Raw genomic sequence first — 6,453 nt, forward strand, 5'->3', positions numbered from 1 at the left:
CGTTCGAGAATATGACGTGTTACTAGCGTCACATGACCCGCGCTGTCGTAACAATATGTATGTCACTGCTAGGGAAAGCTCTTATAATACATACATAATCAAAATCAATGTGCTCTAGATAGAAGTGAGTTAGCACTTTAACATAAATAAGCATTCATAGTTGAACTAAACAATAGAAGGAATAATATATTAATGGTAAACAAAACCATAACAAAGGTGACTCTTACCTTTTCCAGGTCCTACATGAATATAAAGGGATGACAATTCAAGCAATTACGTTATGGGAAAACAACCAGAGTTAAGACATCGTTTTATTGATCATGTCTTTACTTGCTTTTAAAGTTTGAAGAATGATCTTTAATCTTTGCTAAAGTTTTCGTTGTTCTAAGTTATAATTACTGAAAAATAATATTTATTCTTGAGCACTAAATTCAATCTGGAAAATTACTTAGTTGTTCTCTACTAATACTATACGAATAATATAAATATTGTAGGATACTTATTTTCTCTCTAGCATTTAAAAAAAAATGCATTTTATCAAATCACTTAAAAAACGTCCAATTCTCCTGTAATGAAACTGTAATTATGACTGGGGAGTTGCATCATTTTTCTTCTATTTTCTCCATTCAGAAAGAATAGGAAGAGTCCTACTTATATATATATATATATATAAAACATTTTTCAATGAAAGAGCAAAATAACAAATAAAAATTTATTCTTTGTCAAGTAAATGAAATAAGTATTCATGCTATTCCACATGGAAACATACTGGTTAAATCACCAGAGGCAGCACCTATAGACTTCTGTGTAATCAGACTGTTGGAACAGGCACTGGGAAACCACCACTCTCATATTCAAGGAGGAGTGGTAGACTTTGGACTTGACAGCTCAACAACCATGCTGCAGAGTAATTGTGAAAATGCACAGCTGTTAGATAGAGCAGGACTGGATGTAGTGACATAAAATGTAGGTGAGGCTCCAAAATCATTTTAATGTAAGTAACGTAGAGCTAAAAAAATGAAGAATCTCCTTTACTTGAACAAAAATTCTTTTAATGTGAGAATATTGAATTATAAAATATCCCACTTCAACAAATATAAAATTATTTTAATTAAAATGTGTAGGAAGAGTGTAACTAACATTAAAAAAATTATAAATGTTTCCATACCAAAGAATGGAACTGAAAGCTTAATTACAAAATACAAAACTTCATTTCTATCAAAATTTGCATGAAGAGCTCAGCCTAATTAGACAAACTAAAAGAGATTTGATACAACAATGATTTAAAAATTCAAATTAAAAAAGTCAGTCAACATGTATTTAGCTTCTACTTTCTATTGTAGTTGAGGCTAATTTAAAAATACTCTTAGTTGGTTAGTTTTCAACAATATGAATCAACTGTGCCCTGAGAATCAATACAGAATTTTACATGTTCACAAATGTTATTATTTAGCTTTTCAGAGAACATACATAGACAAGTCAAACTTTTAACATGAATTCTTACATTCTTTTTGGAGTGTATTCAAACTCACCTTCTATCCCAATAAATTTAAAATATAAGTGATACAACAACTTTGGGATGTTCTTTACAATGTGATCCACAGATGATACATCATTCAAATTCAAGATTTCTTCAGTATCACAAAGGAATTTGATTCCCAGTGCTGAGCTGATGACTCCTTGGATCTTGAAGTAAAGAAAATATCATCAGTTCTAAACTGCTTCATAAGTTAATGCCACTTGTAATAAGTTAGTTAAACACTACATCTGTAAAGTACCGTAAAGTGTACAGTAATATACTCCGTGTCTACATTAAAAGATTATAATAATGCCCATATCTTTCAAAAAGAAGTAAAGAAAGTAGATAACAATCCCATAATGAATATCCTGTTTTTGGAAGTTGTTAAAGCTTCATATCAGTATGGTTGTATATATATAACTTTATTATCCATTTGTTCTTGCTTTCTTAGTGCAGATCTACAAACTTGGTTATATTCACTCTTTCCACTGTGGGGAATTAAACCCTGGATTTCTGCAAGTCTATAAACTTACTGCTAACCCACCAGGGGACATTATCCATTTCAACTTCTAGTGATCCTAAACTCTCACTCATCACAATTGTAGGGAAGAAAGATTGAAGTTTGATATGAATAGGATGAGCTATAAGGAAATAATATGTTTTTCTCAGAAAAAATGGAAAAAAACAATTAACCAAAATTGCAGCAGAGTTGCTGATTGTAAATTGTTCAAGACACAATCATTTTATGTATTCACAATACACTCAGTCATTATCTTCATGTTTTGACTACTATCAGCACATACTCAGTCACTATAACCAGGATGTACTAATCTGAGTGTACTCAGTCATAAAATGTTCATTTTTCATGTTAAAAATGTTCTCAGATACAGTAACTTTAATACACACTCAATCACACACATATTGTAATCAGAATGTTATCAGTTTCCACACTATGATACTTCTAAGTCATGTCTACATTCAGTCACTATGCTATGAATTTTTCAGTTCATAAATTCAGAATGCTCTCTGTACAATAAGCTTATGATATACACAAAATAGCAAACCCCCCTAGTGGTTCAGTGGCAAGTCTTTCAATACCCGTGGTAGGCACAGCACAAAGAGCCCATTGTGTAAACTTATGCTTAGCAGCAAACAAATTCACAACACATTCTCATGGTTCACTCAGTAACAGTAAACTGAAGATGCAATACATTACTTTATTCAAAATCCACTGAGGCATTCATTCAGGGTACACTATCATAACATATTTATGATGCACTCAGCTACAGTACTTTAAATATACTCTCAGAAACCATATTCACAATGCTATCAGTCATAATATATTCAGGATACATTTAGTTACATTATTTTTTTCATAGTAAGTTTAGGATGCACTTAACACTACAGACAGAATGTATCCAGTCCCTATAATCAGAATATATTCAGTTTCAAATCTTTAGAATTCTTGATATTTAAGGAATACTAAATTCAAAATTAGACAAGTACCATAGCCCAGGATACTGAAGATTTAATTACACCAATGTACAAAAAAGTAAGGTTAATATCAAATAGTTCCTCAATGTCCTCTGATAAATTTTATTCCACTGAACTCACTTATTCATATGTTGTACCATGGAAACAAGGATACAATTTTACTAGTTTCAAGTGCTTTATGATTCTTGTAAGGCAAGTCACTTAATTAAATTAGCCTTCGTTATTACCTTAGGCTATTTATTTAAACATATTTTATGATTTGGTCTCTAGAAGCTCAATATATAACCTTTAAATGTACAAAAAGGTTGATTAATATTTTGCCTTACTTTTCTGCTGGTTGAATGCAGTACTTTGCTTGTGAAATCTATGGTGTGGTTTCCTGGAAAAATGTGGTGCCATTTTACAGCATTCTGCTACCACCATCACTGTGTTGTTGCTAGAAAAGTTTATCTTCCAGTATTGTTGTTATTCTTTCGTTTCATAGAATGTATTTTCCCACAAGACCAAAAGGTGAATAGAGGAGTACCTGATATTGTTACATATCTGCTTGTACTAACAAAGAGGCTTCTCCAAAATTCGCGGGGTTCCCCAAAAATTCGAGAAATTCAGTCATGCATGCACCAGCAGCGTCACGTAACTTCTGCTGTCGTAACACTGCCCCTACCTATATCTATCTATTTCTCGATCACGCTAGTTTTTCTCGCCAGGCTTATATACTAAAAAGCGTCCTGAACAAACTCGGTCTTCCTCGATAATTCATGATCCTTCGAGAAACTCCAGCATGCATGCTCCCAGAGTCGCGTGACTTTTGCTGTCATAACACTGCCCTTTCCTTAATAGTGTTCATCCTGAACAATAGCCACTTACATTAAACCAATAGATAATTAACAATAACTTAATTAAATGTACAGAATTTACAAACACAAAATTAAAATACAACAAAGTCTCTTAATTTTACAGGACGTTTCTTCTTTTGTACTGGTCTCTGTCGCATTGGCTTCTGCTTCATGTGGGATTCATCTGCTTTATCAGAAAATGTCCAATTATCGGTAGCACTCACATTAGTGGTAGTAACTTCATTAACGGCTTCACTGTTTTCCTTCTCAAAACCGAGTAGAGTTTCTTCTTCAACAGTGGCTTTTTCAGGTAACATGTCTTCAGCAGCATCATTTGTTCTGTTGTTCATTTTGTTCCAACTGAAATGTCCTGGACTATGATAATGTCAAAGCCTGTTGGCATGCACCACCATTGGCTTACCTCGCCGACCACATTTTATTCAGAAAGTCACGTCTAAGAGAAAATCAATTATTGGCTTCAAATCTTGGTCTTTCTCCTATTCTGCTTTAATTTCTATACCTGGTTCCACTTCACCATCATCAACTCCTTCAGTCACTTTGACTTCAGCTTGATGGCACCTGGTTAGTTCAACCTATCTTTTGCAGTAATGTCTGCATCATGTTTGCAGGGTCTTCAGCTCAGTCCATTGGCATTACCATGGGATTTTCCATCTCTATATTCAATATTATAATTATACTGGTCTAACTTTCCCATCCAACATGCCAGTTGTCCCTCTGGGTTCTTTAATGATCTTAACCAGCGTAATACAGCATGGTCTGTCCTGATGGTAAACCTAGCCCCATAGAGGTAAGGATGGAAATATGTCAGACTCTTGACTGTAGCAAGGAGTTCCCTTCATGTTACACAATAGTTCCTCTCTGGTCTTCTCAGGACCCTACTGAAGTAGACCATCACATGTTCGTTTTCACCCACTTTCTGAGACAACACTCCTCCATTTCCGACATTACTAGCACCACAATCCAGTATGTACGGCAGTGAGGAATCTGGAAGCTTTAAAAGTGGAGATGAGGCCAATTTTTCTTTCAATGTTTTGAAAGCCTGCTGGCAAGAAACTGTCCATTCAAACTTCTGGCCTTTTTTGGTCAAATCATGTAGTGGAGCAGCTATAGTTGCAAAGTCCTTCAAAAAGTTCCGGTAATAAGTACAGAGTCCCAAGAAACTTCTTAACTCTCCCACATTGTTTGGTGTTGGCCAATCATGCACTGTTTTCACCTTGCATGATCAGTTTGTACACCATGCTCACTTACAATGTGACCCATGTAAAGCACCTCTTTCTGGAACAAGTGGCATTTCTTGGGATGGAGTTTGAGGTTTGCTGCTTTCAAACACTTGAATACTTCCTCTAGCTGTGATACTTCCTCATCAAATGTTGCTGCAAACACAATGCCATCATCCAGGTACACTAGGGCTATCCTCCATTGTAGGCCTTCCAGTACTCTTTTCGTCAGCCTCTCAAATGTTGCCAGAGCATTGCTAATCCCGAATAGTATCACACAGTATTGCCAGAGACCTTGGTCATAACTAAATGCAGTCTTAGGTTTATCTGCTTCAGCCATTTTTACTTGATGGAAACCCGACCTTAAGTCTAGAGTTGAAACCATCTGGCTCCACTTAGAACATCAAGAGTATCATCAATTCTTGGCAGTGGGTATGTGTCCTTTTTGGTTATACTGTTAACAGCGCTGAAGTCCACACAGCAACATTGGGTCCCATCCCATTTCTGACACCAATTTGCTACATATCTGCTTGTTTTTTGTTTCCGGTAGAAATTCTTCTTACACTGGCTCTTCATATGTCCTTGCTCTCCACAGTTCCAACAACCTTTCTGGGTAGCAGCCTTTCCTGCCGTGGCATCTTCCCTGTTTTGAAGTTGCCAGCATTAAGCTCTCTTGTGCTCAGGTTTGTTACAATGCCAGCAAAGTCCCTCAAACTTTTCTGAAAGCTGCCCTTAAATCCTGATCACTGTACCAACCTTGGTACCTCTGTGCTAGACTTAACATAGGATTCGAATTCAAGAGCTCTGGCCATTGCATCCTGCATGGTAGAGGGGTGTGCTTGCTTCGCTTGTATCTTCAGTTGTGGACTGTCCAAGGTGTCTACAAACTGATCCCTCAGCAACAGCTTGAGAACATCAGGTGGTGCAGTTGGGTATGCCTTGTGTGCCATACTTTCCAAATCCTGTGCCAGGTCTTGCAGGCTCTCCCCTTTAGCACAGCCTCTAGTCCTAAACCTAGCCCTGTAGACTTCGGACTGATTTTGAGTTCCATACCTTATTTCTAGAGCAACTACCAATGGTCTATAGTTGTGCCTATCATCTGCTGACAACTGTCCAAGTATTTCCAGTGTTTGTCCCTTCAGGCTCGTAGCCAGGTACACTGCTTTCTGCTCCTCTGTCCGTCCATTCAAATTGTGCTCTATATGCTTCCCACAGTACCTTCCCATCGAATTCCTGTGGCTTCCTTTGTACTAGATCACCCCTATTGCTGACACTCATGTCTAAAATGTGACTTCTGGTAGGACTGAAGATGTCTGCATTAGAGTTTAGCTGCAGGGTCTGGAAGGGGCTTTCCGTTGGCTGGGGC

At 36.7% G+C, this 6,453-nt stretch overlaps 1 protein-coding gene across 1 annotated transcript in view; it reads right to left on the bottom strand.

Moving 5' to 3' along the window:
* Window positions 1-3,418, bottom strand: part of LOC106472491 — a 20,673-nt gene extending 17,255 nt beyond the window's left edge. The window contains exons 1-2 of the mRNA XM_022401073.1: window positions 3,340-3,418; window positions 1,533-1,686 (exon numbers count right to left, since the gene is read on the bottom strand). The gene's annotated coding sequence lies outside the window, so the exon portion shown is untranslated. The remainder of the gene's footprint in view (window positions 1-1,532; window positions 1,687-3,339) is intronic.
* Between the last annotated feature and the right edge of the window lie 3,035 nt (window positions 3,419-6,453).

Source organism: Limulus polyphemus, unplaced genomic scaffold (assembly GCF_000517525.1).
Source record: "Limulus polyphemus unplaced genomic scaffold, Limulus_polyphemus-2.1.2 Scaffold5378, whole genome shotgun sequence".
Lineage (NCBI taxonomy): Eukaryota > Metazoa > Arthropoda > Merostomata > Xiphosura > Limulidae > Limulus > Limulus polyphemus.